The sequence below is a fragment of the Fukomys damarensis genome, unplaced genomic scaffold (genome assembly GCF_012274545.1).
Source record: "Fukomys damarensis isolate Sample0158 unplaced genomic scaffold, DMR_v1.0_HiC HiC_scaffold_27, whole genome shotgun sequence".
In the NCBI taxonomy this organism is placed as follows: Eukaryota; Metazoa; Chordata; class Mammalia; order Rodentia; family Bathyergidae; genus Fukomys; species Fukomys damarensis.
Window position 1 is genome coordinate 17,078,134 of NW_022900939.1, and position 22,213 is coordinate 17,100,346.

At 44.5% G+C, this 22,213-nt stretch overlaps 2 pseudogenes; one reads left to right on the forward strand and one right to left on the reverse strand.

Moving 5' to 3' along the window:
- Positions 1 to 1,812, forward strand: LOC104870459 (annotated as a pseudogene).
- Positions 1,813 to 9,814: 8,002 nt separating this feature from the next.
- On the reverse strand, positions 9,815 to 14,106 carry LOC117283540 (annotated as a pseudogene).
- Between the last annotated feature and the right edge of the window lie 8,107 nt (positions 14,107 to 22,213).

Sequence of the window (22,213 nt, forward strand, 5' to 3'; positions counted from 1 at the left end):
ATGGAGCGGTGAGTGTGGTGTGCAGGCTGGGCCTGGGCCTGGCAGGCAGGGCACGGGGCGGTTGGTGACTAAGAACTGTAAACAAGTTGGCAGCTTGCTAGAGGCAGTAGTTAGCAGTGAAGATTTGCTCATGCGCAGTGATCCAGCCCCCAGGAATCAGAAGACGTGCATTATAGTCCCTGGTTCTGCCACCTCTTGGTTGACTTGACCTGTCCCAAGTCTGTGTTTTCATCAGTAAAAATGAGATTGAAAAGATAGTAATGGGGCAGGGGGTTTTGCTCAGTGTTTCTGCCACCTGCCTTGCAAATTCAAGGACCTGAGTTCGATCCCTGGTACCCCCCCAAAAAACCCCAGTAAAGATAGGAATGAATATCCTAAAAAAAGAAAAAGGAAAGACTTTATACCCGTCTTATTACTCAGATTCCTTTGGAATGAGCAGAATTGCAGATGGATTGAATGGATCTTTTTCTGATTGTTGTTACAGTGCCTGTTCAATGAGATAGCCAGACTTAAAAAATATTTTGGCAATAAAGATGATGATTCGGATGCTGAGACAGCAAATGACCTACCAAAACTTGCAGAAGGAATCAAGGCCAGAAACCGAAATCAGAACTACCTGGTTCCCACTCCTGTAGTTAGCATTCTAGTCCACACTTCCTTTGCTTCAGAAAAATCTGCTGATGTTGAAATGCATGATGAAGAGTGTGACTCACCTGAATCAGTCAGCCAGCAAACTCATGAGGAGAATCCTACAGAAGTCCATGCTCCGAAGATGTTCCAGTTGCATGCAGCGCATGCAGTTTCAGAGGATAGTGATACAGAGACAGAAAACAATTCTTCAGAAAGCCTCCAAGTCCAACCTGAGGAAGAGCCACCTACTAAGCTTTGTAAAATTCTTGACAAAAGCCAAACTTTGAATGTAACTGCCCAGCAGAAGTGGCTTTTACTGAGAGCTAATAGCAGTGGCCTCTATAAATGTGAACTTTGTGAATTCAACTGTAAATATTGTTCTGATTTAAAGGAGCATATAATCTTAAAGCATAAACATACTGATTCAAATGTGTGGCGAGTATGCAAGGAAAGTTTCTCTACCAACATGCTTCTGATTGAACATGCAAATCTGCACGAAGAGGGCCCTTAATTTGTAAATACTGTGACTACATGACAGTCATTTTTGAGAACTTCAGCCAGCACATTGCGGGCACCCACTTCAGCGATCACCTCTACTGATGTGAGCAGTGTGATGTGCAGTTCTCCTAGAGCAGTGAGCTCTCCCTACATTTCCAGGAGCACAGCTGTGATGAGCAGTACGTGGGTCAGTTCTGTGAACACGAAGCTAATGACCCAGAAGACTCGCACAGCCGCCTGGTAAATGAGCTGCGTGTGAACTAATAGAATTAAGTGGTAAAGATAACAACGGACAACACAGATAGTACCGCCTCTTATGCAAAATTACTTTTGACAAATGTAAGAACTTCTTCGTACGTCAAGTGCGTGGTTTTCAGAGTAGACTTCATACAAATGTTAACGGGCATGTTGCTATTGAACATGCTAAAATATTTCCTCATGTTTGTGATGACTGTGGGAAGGGCTTTTCAACTATGCTAAATACTGCACGCATTTAAATTCACATTTATCTGAAGGGATTTATGTCAGTATTGTGAATATTCAACAGGACAAATTGAAGATCTTCAAATTCATTAGGATTTCAAGCATTCAGCTGACTTACCTCATAAATGTAGTAACCGCTTGATGAGGTTTGGAAATGAAAGGGAATTAATAAGCCACCTGCCAGTCCATGAGACAACTTGATTATTTTCTTCGTTTTTACTGACATGATGTAAAATAATAAATTCAACTTTCTGGAAAAAACAATTCACCTAATGGATTATGTTGATGGTTTTCTGTTAAGCCACTCTTGTATTCCTGGAGTCATATCTTTTTCATCCATTGCTGCTTCTTTTTTGTTCATTTCAGTTTAAAATTCTTCTCTGCATTCATGGTCATAAGTGAGTTTATACTACACCATACTTAGTTGTGAGTTATTGGAACTTAGTTTCTTTTAGCTACTTGTGTATATGCACATTCCACAATTTGTACACTCACCTGTTAATAGGTACGTATTTGGGTTTGATGCCAGAGATGGGATCTTTTGACCTGAAGATAATAGTAACAAGCCAAGTGTTTCAAGCACATACTCAGGTAGACTTTAATTGAAGACTTCAGCTGAAGGAGTCACCACTGATCAAGAAAGGGAGAAGAGCTAGCTGGGCATGATGGTGTATGCCTATAATCCCAGAATTCTGGGAGGCTGAGGCAGGCAGATCAAAAGTTCAAGCCCATACCAAGCAATTTAATGAGATTCTGTCTCAAAATAAAAACAAACAAAGGACAGGGGATGGAGCTTAGTGCAAAAGCCAGTTCTGGAAAAAAAAACTATGTGTACATGCATGCATGTGTGTGTGTCTGTTTTGGGGTGCAGGCTACTCTCTAAACAGAGTAGACAGCAAGTGTTTATTGATTTTCTGGGGTGGGCTAAGGTTTGACAATTTTCCTTTGGTTATAGATACGGTTTCAAAAGATGTTTTTCCTCACGTGTAAGATTTAGGTCAGTGGGCTGTCATTGTCCTGGAAATTGTTGAGCTCCTCTTGTGGCTGACACCAAACATCCTAGCCTTGTGGGCTGGAGGATTTTAGGTGCTCAAACTGGTCCTGTGGAGGCTGCGGCTCCTGTGGGTACTCCAAGGGGGCGCTGTGGCTCCTGTGAGGGATGCAAGGGGGTTGTGGCTCCTGTGTTGTCAGGCCAGCTGCTGCAAACCCTGCTGCTGCCAATCTAGCTGCTGTGTCCCTTTGTGCTGCCAGTGCAAGCTATGAGGCTCCTAGGGGCTCTGAGAACCACTTGTATCTGGGTTACCTTCACTGCAGTTCAGATAAGAAAGCAGTGGTTACACATAAGCAATTCACTGTGGCAGGTTTGTGGGAGGAGCTGGAATGAAAATTGTTTATCATGCCAGGTCCATCATGCACTGGCCCAAAGGAACGCAGCAGTGCTGCCCAAAGACCTGAACGCTCAGCAGATTTATCTGCTAGGAGGTGCAGCAAGGAGAATAAGGGGTGTCCAGGAAGTCTTCTTGTGGCTGCACCACATTGCTGGTGAACTATGATGAGTTTGGTCCACAGAGTGAGCAGCCAGGATGATGATTAGACATGAAAGTGAAGAGAGAGGACTTGTGGGAACCCGTGGCACTTGTATCTGCCCATAAGATACAAGGTATCAAGGGCCCAGAAGAAGAACTGCACAGGTAAAGGACACCTGAGAAGGGCAGTCCCTGGCAGCCACGCCAGTTTTGCAGCAACACAGCACCCTCAGGTGCTAGCAGTGCCTCTATCATATACTGCAGCATGTTCTGTAAAAGAGTTGGACACAAAAGACAATATATACACATGGTCCCACTTAAACTGTCCAGAGAAGGCACATCAGGGAGACTCGCAGTTGCCCAAGGCTGGTGGTGAGGAGGTAGATTGATCATAGTGAACATGGAGGGTGGGATTTGGGCAGTGAACATGTTCTAACAGTAGCGGTGGAACTTCACAAACTTAATAGAAGTCTTTGATTTGTACATAAAATTGTTTAAAAATATGTAAGTGTCTCCAGACACTGAGCAACAGGATGAGAAAGAGCTGATGCTTGAGAGAAGGTTCTGGACCACATGGGGTGAGGTGTCCTCTCAGGGGGACAGCCCGGTGCTTGAAAAAGTGGAGGTGGCTGGAATGTGCAGGAAACACCCTGGATGAATCTAAAGGCTTCCTGGCTGGAAGAAGACAGAAACAAGAGAGCATGTTGTGTAATCTCGTTTGCACAGGACCCTGGTCACAGCTAGTCTACGGTGACAAAAAGCAGGTCAGTACCTCTTGGCCTGGAGTGAGAATTTGACTTGAAGGGGTTTGAAGAAACATTAGAGCTGATCACAACCTTCTACATCTCATTTGATTTGGTGGGAGCACGAGTATATTAGGTTTGCCAAAACTTGTCAAAACATATTCTCCAAATGAATGCATTACATTGTGATACTGAAGGGAGAGAGAAAAAACCCACTTGGGAAAGAAAAAGGATTTGATGTACTGTAAATGCTTGGCATAATTTTGCATAGGAAGATCCTATATAATAAGTAGAGCAATATTGCTAAATTAACCCATGTTAACTTAGGTCCAAATAAAAACACCCATAGGATTTAAAAACAACAGCAACTGATTCGAAAGTTTGGATGGGTGGTGAATAAGTGGTAACTGGTGGTCATGAGGGCAGAATATATCTTCCCTGGCATTCCCGTCCAAAAGCCTTCTAAAATAAAGTGAGATAAAAAGCCATAACTGCCCTAAAAGAAAGGAAGAAAACAGTCACAGTGTTGTGAAATCTGGAGTTGAAAGATCAGTGCCAACTGGCTGAATGGTCTGGGACACTGACATGTGTTGCAGGACAACAGCCATAAACCAGAGGCAGAGGAGAGAACACCACAGGCAGTGTCTGTAAGGGACAGATGGTAAGACACCAGAGTACCAGGATGCCTGTTGAACTACTAGGACACTCACTTCTGGCACTGAGTGTGGGGTTACTGCGTGTTCTAAGAAGTCACGCAGGAACGATGGTGGTGGTGAAATTGGGATCCGCAGGAGGAGGGATTTAAAGCCAAAGTCTCCTCTTTTATTGAAATTCCATTTGTGCTTAGTGAAACAGGAGAGCCAGTAAGCATCGAAGCAATATCATTTCTAAAAATCAAAAAGCTGTTGAGATAAATAACAAGAAGCCTGCTAAAATATTTATAAGTATTAGGGTGGCAGACTGACTTTTTTGTTGATGCTTCTAGAACTGTTTTATTTTTGGATAGTTCTCTTATCTACAGAGAAAAACAAATTTGTAAGAGAAGAAGGAAAGAAGGAAGAAAAAAAAAGAAAAAGAAGAATGATCAAACTAAGGAAGGAGAAAATGAAAGAATGAAAGAAGGAAGAAACGAAAGGAGGAAGGAGTCAAGGAGGAATTAGGTGCATGAGACAGTAAGATATGTTACAGACCACAGTACTTTTAGGGTGGTGGTGCTACATGGATGGAAAGATCATCAAGTAGAATGGGAAAGAAAAGTCCAGGTTTTTAATAAAATTAAGCCCAGAGAATCAAAACTCAAGGACACAAGCCAGATCCGAATGTGATGCTCCTGTCTCCATGGTGCACAGAGGGATTAGCTCATGCAGATCGGAGAAAACCAGATGCAAAATTGTGCCAAAATCATATCCCCCTTTTCCAGTAGAGGGCAAACAGGATTTCCCTGGAATGCAGCATAAACACACACAAGGAAGTGGTGATGTGTTCAGGACATGCTTCACACAGGGATATAAAGGCTCCTTGAGGAATGACTCTCACATTGCAAACCCTCCTCTCCACTTGCTCTTCTACACACTCTGACAGCAGAACCATGACCAGCTGTGGCTGTTCCAGAGGCTGTGGCTCCAGCTGCTGCTGTGTGCCAGCCTGTCCCTGCTCCAGCTGTGGCAAAGGGGGCTGTGGGTACCGTGGGTGCTCCAAGGGGGGCTGCAGCTCCTGTGGAAGCTGTGAGCCCAGCTGCTGCAAGCCCTGCTGCTGCCAGTCTAGCTGCTGTGTCCCCATTTTCTGTCAATGCAAAATCTGAGCCTGGGTATACAGAGCTCAAGTCACTCCCATACACTTATACCCTCCACACAGCATAGGGACTTCATTCCAGATCCCTAGAGTCATCCTGAGTCTTCATCTTCCAGTTGATGGAAGCTGCAACTCCAGACTGATGAAGAGCCAAGTCTCCTGGTATTGAAGGATGCTTTTCCCTGGAGGCATTAGTTCCTTATTTCCTACCCTAGGTGAATCATGCCACTTGTACCTCTACTTCTCTCACCAGCCTCAGGCCCCTAGCTAGTCCTCATGGGCTCTGGCTTTACCTGGCTGATCACGGAAGCCTAGGGTGGCCAGCAGCCTGTTGAAACCGAACAGCCTGGGCATCCTTGGTGGTGCAAACTCTTTTCCACCAAGCGCTCACCCAGCCCAGGGGCATCTCCACTTGCCCATCTTGAGAGACCTACTTGCTCTGATTTTGTCTGATGAGGCATGAACTGTATCCTTGACATCCTTCAAAAAACATTTCCCAACCACTGTGGTGTTCATTTGGCTCTTTATTTAGCAAAACTCCCCCTGGGGCCCTCCCTGCCTAATCCTAATGGTGCCTTTCTGTGGCTCTCAATGTATTTAAGCCTCCTGGGTTGGGCACAAACTGAATACTATATATAGAAAGCAAGGGGCAAAAATGAATTCTGCACATAATTCAGGGACAGAATAACAATAACAGCTAGCACTCATATATAGGCTAGGTATTGGTAAATATTTCACAGTTATTCACTCTTCCAACTCTTGGGATTCTATAAAATGGTAATTGTCAGGTGTGGTGGTGCATACTTGTAATCCCAGCACTCAAGAAGCTGTAGGAGGATGACTATGAGTTCAAGGCCAGCCTGAGCTACACAGTGAGTTCAAGGCCAGCCTGAATTACCCAATGAGATGCTGTTTCAAAGCAAAACAAAAACAAAACAAAACAAGTTAACTACTGTAATCCCCCTTTTACAGATGAGGAAACTGAGTCACGGGGCTAAATAACTTGCCCTCTGTTACAAAGCTAATAAGTGAAAATCTGGGTTCAAACTCAGCCTGGTTCCAGAATCTAGTCATTTTGTGTTGTTTTGGTTTTGGTTGGGGAGAGTGCTAGGCATGGAACCTAGGGCTTGGCACGTACTTAGTCAAACACTCTCCCAGTGAGCTCCATGCCAAGGCCCAGAATTTACTCCTAGCCACTTTGTTATCTCATTGCCAGTGAAATGGGTTAAAAAAAGAGTGGAGCAAAAATGGAAGATCAAGAGTTAAGTAAAGTATAATGGGGTAAAATAAGAAAGGATAATGACAAAGAGTGGGGGCAATCACAAGTAAAAGACTGGGAAGGGGGCATAAGAGTACAAAGGAGAATGGGATAAGAGAAAGTGGACAAGATAAGAGAGTCAGTCAGTGTGAGCTGGGGGGAGGAGGGCAGCCCAGGAAGACCGTGAGGAAAAGGCTGCCGCATCAGGCAGAATGTAGGAGCTGGGACTTGCAGTTGGCTTCGGGGAGGTTGAAATTCCCCCAGCAGAATCAGAAGGTTGAACTGGCAATTTCTCTGCAACAGGAGGAGGTTTATTCACCACAAAAGACCCTGGAGCTTGAGCTGGAGTCTCCAGTTGAGTTAGAGAAGATTCTACATCCTCAGCATACTTTGGATGATGATCTGGGGCCTCCTGCTGGGCCAAAGAAGATTCAAGCCCCTGGGTAGGCTCTGTAAATATGGTAAGCTCCATATCCACAGGCTCAACTGTAACCTTGGCAAGTTAGTGACCTGGATCCTGACCTGGAGGTCAGAGTCACCTCATAATGTGGTGAAGTTTTAGATATATTCTCTAGAGGGAACTCAAGCTTCAGCCTCTTCTGGAGTGGAGGTTTGACGTGTGTGTGTGTGTGTGTGTGTGTGTGTGTGTGTGTGTGTGTGTGTGAAGTTCAAGCCTGACTGGGCCAGGAGACTCCTGTCTCCTGAGCTAACTCGGAGACCTTGCTAAGGCTGAGCTAACTTGCCTAAGGGCATAGATGCTGGGTCCAACAGGCTACCGCTCCACCCTTAGTCGTGACTCTTTTGCCTTGCCCAAGAAAAATCACTCCGCCATGTCTGGCCAATAAGATATCTTCAAATGTTAAATTCTCCTCCCATGCTCCGCCCCCATGGTTGTCCCTGTATAAGTTTATGCATTTCCTGAATAAAGTGGAAGCGTTACATAAACCTCCTCGGAGTCTGCCTGGTGATTCCCTGCCTTGCCCTCCCAGTCCAAACTTCTGAAACTTCTTCTGGCCTCTTACTGAAGAAAACAACAGGGGGCATGCTTTACAGGCCATGGCTTCCAGCTGTTTCCACAGCAGGGCATGGAGGCTGAGATCAGGTCTTCTGCTGAATTAGAGAAGGTTCCACCTCCTCAGGATCCTCTGGAGGCTACCCTGGGGACTAGTGCTGGCTTGGAGTAGGTTGAACCTCCTTGCTTGCCTCTTCGATCATCATAACCTCGAAACACTCAGACTTAAAGGTTATGTTGGCAAGAGTTAGGAGTTTCACTCCTACTTGGGATGGAACACTATCTCACCCACAGCTGACCTACACCCTCCTCAGTAGGAAGTTCATGCTGAGCTGGGGTCTCTGCTAGGTTAAAGAAGATTCTACTTCCTCAGGGAACTTCTTGCTGAGATATAGAGGAGTAGATTTGAGGAGTCTCTGAATTTTGAGTTTGGGTCTTCAGCTGTTAATTGAGATGATTCAGTGTGCTCAGGGAGCTCTGGAAGCTCATCTGGGTTCTGATATCTCAGGTATAGTCTGTCATGGTCAGCTATCTCCATGCTCTGATCTACATTATCATCCTGTAAGGTTTGCCGGTTGAGTTCTAACCACCACCTTAGCAGTCTCCAGTGCTGAGCCAGATCCTTCTTCAGATGTAAGTGTGAAACAAACTTTGCTGCCTTTGAACTCTGATTCATTAGTCTTCCAACTGACTGGCAGTCTGCAGCCTGATCTGGTGTAGAAATTTTCATCTTTCTTTTGAGTTGAAAAGGCCAAGCTACAGCTTGATTCTGATTTCCATCTAGTGTTGGAACCACCTCTGGAAGCCTTGCTTGCCTGGAAAGTTGCTCATGCAGACCCTGATGTAGAGGAGCAAACTTATCTGACTCTGGCAACAGCTCTCCAGTCAACCTCTAGGGTGAAAGCAACACCTTGGTGGGTTCAGAGGGTTCCAGGTAATCAAAGCCCCACAGCTCTGCCAGGGGAGTAAGGGCATGGAGTGAGTCCAGAGGAGATTAGACTTGCAGGAAAGTAACTCATTTGCCACCAGGGGTTTGGAGTTCAGCTGGACTAGGTATCAGGTCTACTCTGGAAGTGGGGCTGCCAAGACCAGTAGGCACAACTGTGGTCACAAGAGAAGCCCTGGAACCCAGAAGTGTAGCATGGACACAATGGGTCAAGGCTGGGTCCCAGAAACCTAGGACATTATGGTGCCAGTGCTATACCTGCTGGAATATTTCTGGTGGGCATTTGCAACAAGCATCTTGGTAACCTTGCACAAACTATCCCACCCCACCCGACTCTTTGTGTCAGCTGCCTCCTGCAGGCTGTCACCCTAAAGTGAGACAGGGTAGGAGCCTCAGACCTGGGTAGTCCTGGGCTTCCAGAAGCCCAAGGTGAAGGGTGAGATGGAGCTTCCCATGGAAGTCTCAGGAGTGAGTCTTGTGATACTCAGAAGTGCTGGCCCCAGTGGTAAACTACAGACATTTATAGCTAAATGGATACACATTGAGGCCATACTCTTAAATGAAATAAATAGGACACACACGTGTAAACACCAAATAGTTTCTCTGATGTGAGCAACTGAAAGTGTAAATGAGGACCAAAGTATACAATAGATAATGTGAAATAGAAAGAAAAGGTCCAAAGAGGAAAGGGAAGGGAAAGTGGGAGGGCATAGGGGAAAGGAAAGGAAAAAACTGAATCAAAGTCTTTGTTAATAGGGAGAGGCAGAGGGGTTGAAGGGAGGGCAGGGGAATGGGGGAAAATAATAACCATGATCTATCATGTACAGGTACAAATTTCCAAAGATGAATGTCATCATATTGTATACCAAAAAATGTACCAATAAACTTAATGGATTAAAAATATGTATGTATGTATATGTATGTAGCTCAGTGTGGCCTCCTGAGCTCTTCTTGCTCCAAGCTACTTTCCCAGAGATATTCCCCTTGGCTGTGCAGCCTCCAAGAGAAGCAACTCAGCTGAATTCGATCCTGAAGTTCTTCACTTCTGGAACCTATGTTGCCCCACTGGTCCTGTACTCCCCGCACAGCTATTTTACCCCTTTCCCAAAACCACAACTGGCAGGTGCTGGGTCACATCTGACAAAGCCATCTGAAGAGCCAGCTTCTGGGCCATCTTCCTTCTCATAAGGAATGACAATAGTCTTTGCTGATCCTTTTGGGCCATACACTGAAACCATACTAGTAATTTGCCAGTGGTTGGCATTATGAGCTGCTCAGTGCAAGGGCCTGATGTCGAGCAGCCTTATGTCTGGTCCCAAAATAAACCTTTGCTGGAGATTCTGGAATAGTGGCCTCCTCTCACATGGCTTTTGGGCTCTTTGGGCATCCCTCGCTGAATAAAAGAAACATAGAAACCAGGATGGACTGAGGATTAGATTAATGTCTGGCTGAGTCAGGAGTGCCATACCTGTCTCTCGTGAGAAGACTCCGAGGCCTATCTATTAGGGCTGGAATAATCCGCCCCCTCAGGTGTGTGGAGATCTGACCTTAGACAGATAATCTGTTCCTCTCAAAAACCTCTAAAGTCCTGACTCCATTCGCCTCAGCCCCTAAAGCACACAATCCAAAAATTAACATGTAGCCAATAACAATGTGCCAAGTATCCCGACTCCACCCTGGCTCCACCCCCGCCTTACCCTATATAAGCCTGTGCATTTTCTGAATAAAGCAGAAGTGTTCGAGAAACCTCCTCGGAGTCTGCGGGGTGATTCCATGCCTTGCCCTCCCAGTCTGAGACCCCTGAACCCTGTTCCGCGAGCAGGCTCGCGGATGAAAATAGCAATGGACCCAGCAGCATTTGGGAGAGCCCAGACTGAATACAGAAAGCCAAACTTGGAGAACACTGTGGGCAGAGAAGGATGTGAGGCCTGTGCTAGGGGTCCAGAGCTTGGCTCCTTCACCAACAAGACTCTGCCACTCGGAGTGGGACCCATCAAAGTGCCAACTTTGCATCCTGTCACTGACGTTGATTTTCTTAGTTATTTTGTCACACAGTTGGAAAGCTGAGCAAACACAAAGGCCTATCATTAGGCAAGGAGACAGCCTTGGTGGAAATTGCTCCACCAGCCCACAAAGTTGTGTAAGCTGATTCTCTGCACCAAAGTGTGTGAGTGTGTGTGTGTGAGTGTGTATGTGTGTGTGGTGTCTCTCTATAGAAGTGTGTATATATAGTTCATGGATATGCAATATAAATACAGAGTGTGTACTAGTCACTTCCTCTTCACTGGGATAAAATACTTGACACCCACAACCTAAGGAGGAGAGGTTCATTTTGGCTCAGTTTCAGTCCACTGTTGTCTGGCTCCAAGGCAAAGATGGTGTAGTAGAGCCTGCTTAGCAGAGGAAAGCCTTTCACTTCACAGTGGTCAAGAACCAGAGAAGGAGCAGCTGGGGACAAGACCACACCATTTCGAGTCATGCACCCAGGGACTTGTGCCTAATGACCAGGCCCCACCTCTTTTATTTTTATTAGCACCCGTTTGCAATACACAATGTTTACATTTCCTTGGGTGGAGCTGGTGTGTGTACATAGCACGTCTACATTCCTTTTTTCTCATTCCCTTTCTATCCCCTCCTACATCTCTTGATAGCCTTCCCCTTTGAAAAGATCTATCTCTCTCTATTTCCTAATATTTATGGTTTATTTTGCTTTTTATTTATAATTTGTGTTGCTCATATAAGAGAAGCCATGCAATATTTAAGCTTGTGTGTTTGATTTATTTCACTCAAAGTTATGGTCTCAGCGAGCATCCATTTTCCTATAAATGACTTGCTTATCTTTCTTTATGGAAGAGTAATATTCCATTGTGTATAAATACAACATTTGCCCTGTCCGATCATTTATTAATGGACATGTAGGCCATTTTCAAGATTTCGCTATTCTGAATTGTGCTGCTATAAGTGTGATATATCATTCTAATAAGGTGTCTTTAAATCTTTTGGGAAGATGCCTAGAAGGGGAATAGCTGGATCAAATGGAACCTCTAGTTTTAGTGTTTTGAGGACTCTCCATGCTGATTTCCATAGTCGTTATACTAGTTTACATTCCCACCCACCCACAACATAGAAGGACTCCTTTCCCCCTCGAGGCCTCTCTGGCATTAATTATTATTTGATTTCTTGATGATGGTCATTCTTTTTTGGGGTGAGAAGGAAAAATCTCAGTGTTGTTTTAATTTGCGTTTCTCTAACGGCCAGTGATATTGAGCATTTCTTCATATTTTTTTTTTTGGCTATTTGTGCTTCTTCTGGGAAGTATCTTTCATTTCACTTGCCCATTTTTTGATTGTGTCTTTTGTTTGGGGGGGGCCTAATTTTTTGAGTTCTATATTCTAGATATTAGTCATCTGAGGAAGAGCTGGCGAAATGCTTCCCATTCTGTAGGCTGTCTTTTCACTCTGTTGGCTGTTTCTTTTGCTGTGCGGAAGCTTTTTAACTTGATGTGATCCCCTTTGTTGATTCTTGGTGCTATTTCCTGTGCAACCAGCATTCTGTTCAGAAAGTCCTCGCCTATGCCTACTTCAAGAGCTTTAAGTATTTTATCTGCCAGCAGATTGAATATTTCTGTACTAACATTTAGTTCTTTGATCCACTTTGATTCTGAATCTGAGACTTTTGGGGAACATTTTAGTGTGTATACATATATAGTGTGTCTCTGTAAATGAATAATGCATGCACATATGATGTGTGCATGTGTGTATCATGTGTATAGTGTGCATATATAAATATGTTTGTATATATACTATGTGTATATAAAATCTGTACAGGGCTGGGGATTTAGCTCAGTGGTGTTGCCACCTGCCTTGCAAGTGCAAGGTCCTGAGCATCGATCCTTTGTACCTCAAAAAAAAAAATCTGTGTATCTGTTTATGATGTGTGTATACTTGTTTCATATGTTTGTATAGACAGTACATATGCATATATATCAGTGTGTATCTTTCTCTACATATGCAATGCGTGTACATGTGATATATGAATAGTGTGTATATAGTGTGCATGTATAGTATTATTATACATGTATGTTCGGTGACCTCGTGTGCATATATGTTCATATGTAGCATGTATACATAGTCTGTGTATACATAGTGTTTTTGTGTGTAGTTTAGGCAAGTGTGTGCATATGTACAGTGTGACTATGCATGTACACTCCTTACTCACTGTGTTTTTGGAGGGCCCCCATGCTATCTACCACGTCTTAGTTCTGGGAGACCTGTGCTGACTTCCTGCTCTTTCTTCTTGGTCCTGTATTTATGGCCAGCCACGCTTTCAGTCCCTAGCTGACATCGGTCTGCAGAGCTGTCTGTTCCCCACTCTCCACAAAGATCCAGCTGAGACTTTAACCCATGCTTCACCCTGTCTCTCCCTTGCCCCAGTGTTTGCAGTGGTGCTCAGTGGCATTTGGCTATTTCTAGAACATCTCAACATGATATCCGGGACTCTTAGGATCTAGGGACCAGGAAATGTTTCACACTCAATTTGTGATGCTGGTAACAAATATTTTTGTCCCCAAATGTTCACGTGTGCTCACACCTCCATGCTGCTTGTGTAGCTGAATGCTCTCAGCCTTCAGAGCCTAAGTCAGACTTGGCTTCTTCCAAGGCCTGCTGCTCGCCATTATGGAGTCATTTAGAGTTTGTGGCCTGAATCTCCCAGGTCCTTAGCAGAGCTCTACCATGGCACTGATATTCTGTGATCTCTGCTGCTTCAGTTTCAGTATTCTCTATCAGGCCCTGAGACCCTGAAGCAGGCTCCCTGCTGCCCTTGGCTCCTGACCCCCACCTGCCCCATGGGGGCACAATATGTTGGTTCCAGGAGCAGAGGGGCAGAAAGACCCATTATGGTTTGAACTAGCACAGGAGTCTCTAGGAGGATGAGGCAGGGAGGCAACTTGGGGAGTTGTGCTGATCAGACACTAGAACAAAGAGTCACCATGAACAGTATAGTGAGTGGGGTTATTTACTGAAGGACATCAAGGGTACAGTTCATGCCTTATCATACAGAACGAGAGAGGACAGGTCACCTGAGATGGGCAAGTAGAGAAGTCCCTGAGGTGGGTGAGTAGTTGGTGGCAAAAGAGTTTGCAGTTCCAGGTTGTCAGGTTCCACAGGCTGCTGGCCACCCCAGTCCTCCATAATCAACCAGCTGAGGACAGAACCCATGTGGATCTGGACCCAGAGGCTAGAGAGACGGAAGTAGAGGGAAAAGAGGCTTGGCTCCCTGAGCACAGGAAAGAGATCCGATGCCACCAGGGAGAGGTGTCCTTTTATATCAAGGGATATGGGTCCTTATCAGTCTGGAGATGTAGCTTCTACCAAATGGAAGATGAAGTCCTGAGGGTGGTTCTGGTATCTGGAATGAAGCTCTGTGCGGTGTGTAAGGTGTGGGTGAACAAGGGGTCACTGGAGGTCTGTGTCCAGATTCTCAGATCTTGCACTGACAGCAGAAGGGGACACAGCAGCTGAACTGGCAGCAGCTGGACCGGCAGCAGCAGGGCTTGCAGTCTCCACAGGAGCCACAGCCCCCTTTGCCACAGCTGGAGCAGGAACAGACTGGCACACAACAGCACACGGGCTTGCAGCAGCCGGAGCCACAGCCCCCACAGCTGGAGCCACGGCAATGTGTGATTCTGGTAATGGAGGTGGAGAGGTCACAGGGGCAGGTGGAGAGGGAAGTGTGCATATGGGGAGCCACCTGGGGTCCTGATGGGCACAAGGTTTCCTCCTCCTGTCTATGTTCGTACTCCTCCAAGGAGCATTGCTTTGCGTTGTGACACACTCTTTTCCCGTGCAAGTCCTCAATGTCCAGTTCCTCTGGGAATCTCCTGAGTGAAATGATCTTGATCCCCTGACGTGGATAAAACTTCACCTCCTCCTTGGAGGGACCCAGTGGAGGGGCAGAGTTGCTGTTTATCCTACCAGAGTGCCATGTTGGGCTGCAGCAGCAGTTTTCTGCAATGTCCAGCTCCCAGTGGTGTCCGCACAGGTGGGCAGGTGGCCACTCACAGTCCTTCTGCTTCCCTTCCCCCATCTTCTCATCTTTGAAGTAAAGCACTGACCTACAAAAGAAGCTGCTTCAAATTGCTTAATAGCATTGCTCCTCAGTCCTACAATTATCCTGCACAGCCTCTTATTAAAGTGTGGTAGGTTCAGGGATACTGAAAACTCAGGCTTTCACCCTAGGTCACCACACTTCATAGCCTCTTGCTTATGTAAAAGTTATTTTGCCTATTTCTCTAGTGCAAAGATTGCATATTAAACATTGAAAATATCAAAAAGTTCTCATCAGCACAGTCAGGAAATATATGCTTACCATTTTGCCATCTCAGAGATAAAGTTGCTTTCTTTATCTCTGGATTTGATCATTCAGAGTTTGGGAGCTTCAGCTGTTTTGCTACTTGTATTAATCTGTTTTCTGTTGCTATACTGAAGTAACTGAGTCCAAGTGCTGTATGAAGAAAAGAGGCTGACTTAGCTCACGGCTTTGGAGGCTGTGAGAAATCTAAGCAGCAGAGTTACCTTTAGCCAGAGGCCCCTGACTGTGTGTCATATAACTGGAGAGATCACAGGGAGGCAAGAAGTCTGAGAGCTTGGGAGGGGACAGACTCACTCTTTTATAACAACTGCCTCATGAGAGCTAACCCAGTTTCAGGAGTCCTACCTTAATCCCTTCTGAGGGCAATGCCGCATATGACTAATGACCTCTGGTTAGGTCTCACCTCTTAATGGTCTTACCCTTTCCTCACATAGCCACTATGGACCGACCTTCCAGCAAAGGAACCCATCTGCTGTCACCTGGAGCTTCACACCTGTCTTTGGCACGTGTCTCTCCCTGTAGACATTCCCCTACCCAGGACCCTCAGCATGGTCCTCCTTCAAGGGTCCTCAAAGTTTACCTCTGCTCTCCACTCCCTCTACCCTTCTGATCTGAGGCTCCCTGTACCTTCCAAGAAGAAGTGTTGTGGAAAGGTCATTACAACAGGAGATCAGGTAACACCTGAGTGACTTGCTTAGGTCCAGCAAGCTTATTGTGGGCAGATAGAGAGACGAGGTTGCAGGCCAGGCCAAGGCGTTTGATCTGTTGTGGATACTGGGTTTGGGGATTCAGCTTCTCCTGTTTTCTTCTTCCAGTGTTAAGGAGCTGTGGTATGAAGGGTGTGCTGTTAGATTTGAGCCAGGTTTTGCCCGGAGCAGGGACCTGCCCCAGCCTTGGAGGAGCTCTCCTCCTCTCCTCTCCAGCCTTCTTTCTCTCTCTGTGCTGAGTGAGGTCAAGGCAGGAGCCTGAGTCAGGCCCCTGACCCTTCAAGAAGCCGCCCCAAATATAGGCAGGGTTGGGTGGCTTCTAGTAAGGTCGGTGCTTGGGAGTGGAGAAGAAAGAAGCAGCACTCTGGGTTCCCACCTCATCTGTACTGAGCACTAACTAATCATTCCTGGGCTGAGCTGGGCTTTGGGGGAAGTTTGTGGTGCTTGCCCCAGGACAGGGCAGTGAGGCGGCTTGCCTGGAGGGGGAAGGCAACTCCTGGATCTGTGTGCAAGCTTCCCTCAGGATGGAGCGTGGAAAGACTTGAGTAAGGGAGGAGTTGGATGGGGCCCCTGAAAGAGCAGAGGTAGGTGGATCTCATCTGTCATTTAAACATGGAGAGCCAGGGATAGGTGACTCACCGATCACACTGAGAGACTTTTTTTTTTTTTTTTTTTTTTTTTTTTTTTTTTTAGTGGCCACCAATCCCAATGGGGGTTTTTTTTTTTTTTTTTTTGCTTTGAGATTATGTCAGAACTAAACAAGTTGCAAAGATGGCACAGCTTCCTGTGCATTCTCCCCCCAGCTGCTCCACAATGATGGACTCTTTTTATTGTGATAATTATATAAAGCATTTAATATTTATGATTTAGTTAAGTGTTCGAATCTGTGACATATTCACAGTGTTGTGTAGCAAACACCATCTCCAAAGCTTTTATCTTTCCAAATCAAAGCTCTGTCGCCAATAAACACCAACCACCCACTCCTCATAATACTCTTTTACTTAGCCACAGTACTTTGGCTACATATAGGAAGTGGGTGGTAGTATAACTCTGTCAACTCAGCCACAGGCCTTATTTAGATTTTGTCAATTTTTATAAGCACCTTTTTATGTACATACAGTTCTATGGAATTTCATCACTGATAAGAATCCAAAAAAACCACTGCTACAGTTAACATACTGAGTTATTCCATCACCCCAAAGCAATTCCTATTTTTATCCTTAATGGTCACATCTCTTCATAAGCCTGACCCTGGGCAACCACTGAGGTGATCTCACTGCATGTCCGGCACATTGGAAGTGTTATGTGAACGGAATAGTACAGAATATAACTCTTTTACTTTGGTCTTTTTTCTACTCAATGTAACTTTCTTGAGGTTCCTCTAAGTGGTAAGGTTCATCTATAGACCACTCAGTTCTATCTCTAAATCCTGCTCCAGTGTATGAATATATGGAATGTTTCTTTTAGATGTTCTAATAGATGTGCAGTGATTTTTCATTATTCCTTTAGTTTTGCATTTTCCTGATGACTGTTGGTGCTGAATATTCATTCATGGGCTTTTTTTCTTTTCTTTTCCGTATCCTCTTTTGTGAAATGTCTCTTCCTGTCCTTTGTCAATGCTCTTATTCAAGCATTTTTCTTACTATTAAGTTTGGGCAGTTATTTTGTATATTTTGGATCCAGATCCTTTGTCCCAATTGTAATTTGAAGCTTCTCCCCCTGCTCCTATTTTATAGGCTATCTGTCAGAGGAACACTTTTTAGTTTTGATGAAGTCCAATTCACCAACTTTTTCTTTTCTGCATTACACCTTTGGTACCATGTAGAAGAAAGGCTTACTTCTCAAAGTCATAAGGATTTTTCTTCTAAATCCTTTATAGTTTTATGTTTTAAATTTTATGGTATGTTTTGAGTTATGACAAATATGAATTTTGAGTCAATGTTCTTTTTCCCTTAAAAATGTTCAGTTGGTTCAGCACTACCCATGGAAAGGACTACATATCTTTTTGTGTCTTTGACAGATGTCATCTGGCCACCACCAGGCTGATATGCCTACTAATTCTTAACGGCAGGGACCTATGTGTCTCTCCTCTACCAATACCACACTGTCTTGCTTTTTGTAGTCACATACGGCATCTTAAAATTGTTATTCCTCTAACTGTATTCTCCTTTTTAAAGATGTTTTGGCTAATCTAGGTCCTTGTCTTTCCATATAAATTTTAGAGTGTGTATCTATATCTACAATGAATCTTGCTAGGATTTTGATAAGGTTTTTTTTTAGAACTATTGATTAATTTTAGAAAATTGGCATCTTTATTGTATTGTGCCTTTGGAGCCATGAATGCGATATGTTTCTCTATTGGTTAGGTCTTCTTTGATTCATTTCATTAGCATTTTGCTGCTTTCAACAAACTGCTTCTGTGTTTTTGTTGTTGCTGTTAAATTTATGTTTGTATATTTTTGTAGTGATTGTAAATGATAGAAGGTCTGGTTGAAAAATATGATTAATTTTTAAATTTAAAAAATCATTACAGTAAAAGTCTTATTGCCACTATCCTTAAAATATCATCTAATTGCTACTTTTTTTCTCATCTAAGCATTAGTGGGCAGTGTGTTGTTAAACTTCCATGTATGTGGACCTTTTCAATTTCCTATTTTTAATGATTTTCAAAGATTATGAAGCGGCTGTGGATTATAACCTGAACATTTTCCTTCTAAACTCACTGAGATTAGCTTTGTGATTGGACAGTAACATACTTATCCTGCACAGGCTTGGAAATGTCTATTCCTCAACAACTAAGTGCCAGAATCTATCCATGCCCAGTGCATCTGACTTACTTATTGTGTGGTTCAGACTTCCTGGGACTTTGTTGAGCTTGTTGTCTATTGGGTCCAACAGTAACTGGGAAAGAGGTGCTAAAATCTTCCATCAAAGGAAGGATTTGCTGAATTCTTATGAAATCCTGGCACCCCACAGTGAGACCTTTGCACTGGCTGGCAGAGGCTGCCCCAGGGTGTGTATGGTGCACAGCTGTACCCTTTCAGTGATACCCATTCACCCTCGATTCAAGACAGACCAGCCTGCCTTGGCCCCTTTCCTTCTGATTACCCTATTTTATTTTCTCCCTTTGAATAACTCTGTGATGAAATTATCCATTTTATTTATTGTCTGCCTCTCCCATAGAATGTCAGCTCCATGAGGGTAAGAATTTTGCTGGTTTTATTCACTGCTAAATCCTCAATGTCTGGCCAATATTCACTGAGTAGATGGTTTTCTTTGTGTTATTATACTGAGTCTAAGGTGACCTTTTTTTTGTACTTATCTTGTTAGGGACTCATTAATCAAATAATTAATTAGCATTTTCATAAATTCTGGAAAATGTCCCCATGTTAACCCTGTTCCTTCCTTCCTTCCTTTCTTTATTATTATTTTTTTTGGGGGGGTACTGGGGATTGAACTCAGGTCCTTGCGCTTGCAAGGCAGGCCACCAAACTGCTGAGCTAAATCCCTGGCCCCTTTCTTTTTTATTAAATGAGTGAACTTTACTTTTAAACTTTTTACTTTTTGCAATGGTAAAATTCTATTGCATTAAATTGCATTAAGAACAAACATGTAAAAGGCTTCTCGTTTTTTTTTAGTACATGTTTGCAGTACATGATGTTTATATTCTTTGTATAGATTTGGTACACATATATAGCACATCTTTATTCCTTCTTTCATCCCCTCCCCTCCTCCTTTCCTCCCTCCATCTCTTGGTCCCCTTCCCATTTAAGAAAGATCCATCTCCCTACTTTCTATCAGCTATCTTTTATTTTGCTCTTTGTTTATACTTTGAGTTTCTCATGTAAGAGAAACCATGTGATAGTTAAGCTTATGTGCCTGATTTATTTCACTTAAAATGATTTTCTTAATCTATTATCTGGGGCTTTTTACAGCTACTTCATTGTACATCCCGTTTTTCTTTGTTTGCATATTGAATGAGAGGTAATTTATTAGTATCTATTTTCTAATTCATTCATTCTTCACCCAGCCTAAACATACCTAATATTTGTTCAAAGATGCTTATGTTTTTATTTTGCTACTTCTTATTCATATTACCAATTGATCTTCTATTTCTTTAGTCATTTCAAAAATGCATACTGTATTTTGCATTCTGTGTCTGATAATTTCAATAACCAGAGTCTTTTTTTGAACTGATTCATCTCTCCATAGTTTTTGTTGGCTCTCTGGTAATGACTCTGTGTGTGTATGGATTTTATGATTTGTGCATGTGAACCCACGTTCTTGGAATTTCATCTCTGGGAACCTGATTCACATTAAAGGGTGGGTTTCTTTACACCTTTGGTTTCCCTGTGTATTCATTTGGGACTTGTACCCTGGGCATGTCATATTTAAGTTTCTGAGGCCACCTGGGGTAAGGGAAAGTACAGATTCAGCTATAAATACTTGAGAGGCCAGCTTACAATGATTCATTTCACCATATAGACATGAGGCTGATTTCAGGGTTTTCTGACTCTCAGTAATGAGGAAAGTCTATTTCTGATCCACTGGGAAAGCCATTTCTGTCTCCTCTCCTCTTTGTTTGGCACTACTTGGCTGTTGGTGCTAAGGATTCATAACTTTTTCTCCACTTCAGAGAATTTACAAAAAATCACTTTTTAAAACATCTTTGTGGGAAACTAGGATTTGGTGATGGAGAAAGAGAACCTCATGATGCCCCCCAAGCCCTATATCTGGGAGACAAGATGTGATTCCTTGTGCTCAAGTAGGTATTTCTGGATGAGCCACAGCCCTGCCACAAAACATCTCTGGCTGTGACTTCATGTGAAGACAGGGTCTTCACAGAGATAATAAGTGAAGATGTTGATACACTGGAGAAGGGGGCCCAAATCCCACAGGCTGGTGTCCTTGTATGAAGAAATCAAGACACAGACATACACAGAGGGATGACCAGGTGAGAAGACAGTATCTACAAGCCAAGGAGAGACAATCTGATCTTGGACTCCTGGCCTCCAGAACTGTAAATGGTCTATTTGTTTAAACCATGAGGTTTGTTGGTTTGTGATGGAGTCCCAGCTAAAGAACATAGTAGGGAGCAAGGCATGGTATATTGTTATGTAAAAGTTGAACTTTTTTCTAATGATACAGGGGCTGAAAACAAAGAACCACAATATGAACTCTTGGGAGGTGTGGACTGTTTATTCAGTACATTCAGGATGAATAACAAAGGGTGAATAGGAGCAGCCAGGCAAAGTAAGTTGGTTGAGTTCAAGAAAGAAGTGAGGGTGGGGCGCCGGTGATTTAGCTCAGAGATTCTGCTGCCTGCCTTGCAAGCACAAGGATCCGAGCTCAATCCCTGGTACCCACCCCCTAAAAAAACCAAAAGGTGGCTGAAGAAAGAAGTGAGGGTTCAGAAATTCTTCCCCCTCAGAAGCAGGACTTGGGGCCTCCAATGTGTCCTCTAGGTAAACTCCAAAAGCAACCTGAGCTCAGGAAGATCAGAGTGACATGAAGATGAAGGGATACAGGAGCCAGGCGCAGGAGGGAAGAGTAGCCAGGGGCCCTGCCACAGGCATCCAAGCTGAGGGTTCTCCCATCATGTGACATGGCATCTCTGGCCCTGAGAAGGAGGAGTAGTGAAATAAGAAAAAAAATAGGAGAACTCAAGAGAAATGGTGGGCAGGACACAGGACATGGAAAGCCTCATGACCTCACTTCTGGACAGAGGCTGCTGCAGGTCTGATAGGATAGACCCAGAGTGGTTCTTTCGGAGTTCAGGACACAGCTCCAGTCATTTCTGGAGAGCTAGATTTGCAGGACCAAACTGAGCCCTGTACCCAAAGTTTCAGATCTTGCACTGGCAGCAGATTGGGACACAGCAACTGGCCTGGCAGCAGCTGGGCTTGCAGCAGCTGGGCTCGCAGCAGCAGGGCTTGCAGCAGCTGGCCTGGCAGCAGCAGGGCTTGCAGCAGCTGGGCTCCCAGCAGCAGGGCTTGCAGCAGCTGGATTGGCAACAACTGGACTTGCAACCCCCACAGGAACCACAGCTCCCCTTGCAGCCCCCACAGGGGGAACAGCCCCCCTTGCAGCCCCCACAGGGAGAACAGCCTCCCTTGCAGCCTCCACAGGGGGAACAGCCCCCCTTGCAGCCCCCACAGGGGGAACAGCCTCCCTTGCAGCCCCCACAGCTCCCTTTGGCACAGCTGGAGCAGGGACAGGCTGGCACACAGCAGCACACGGGCACACA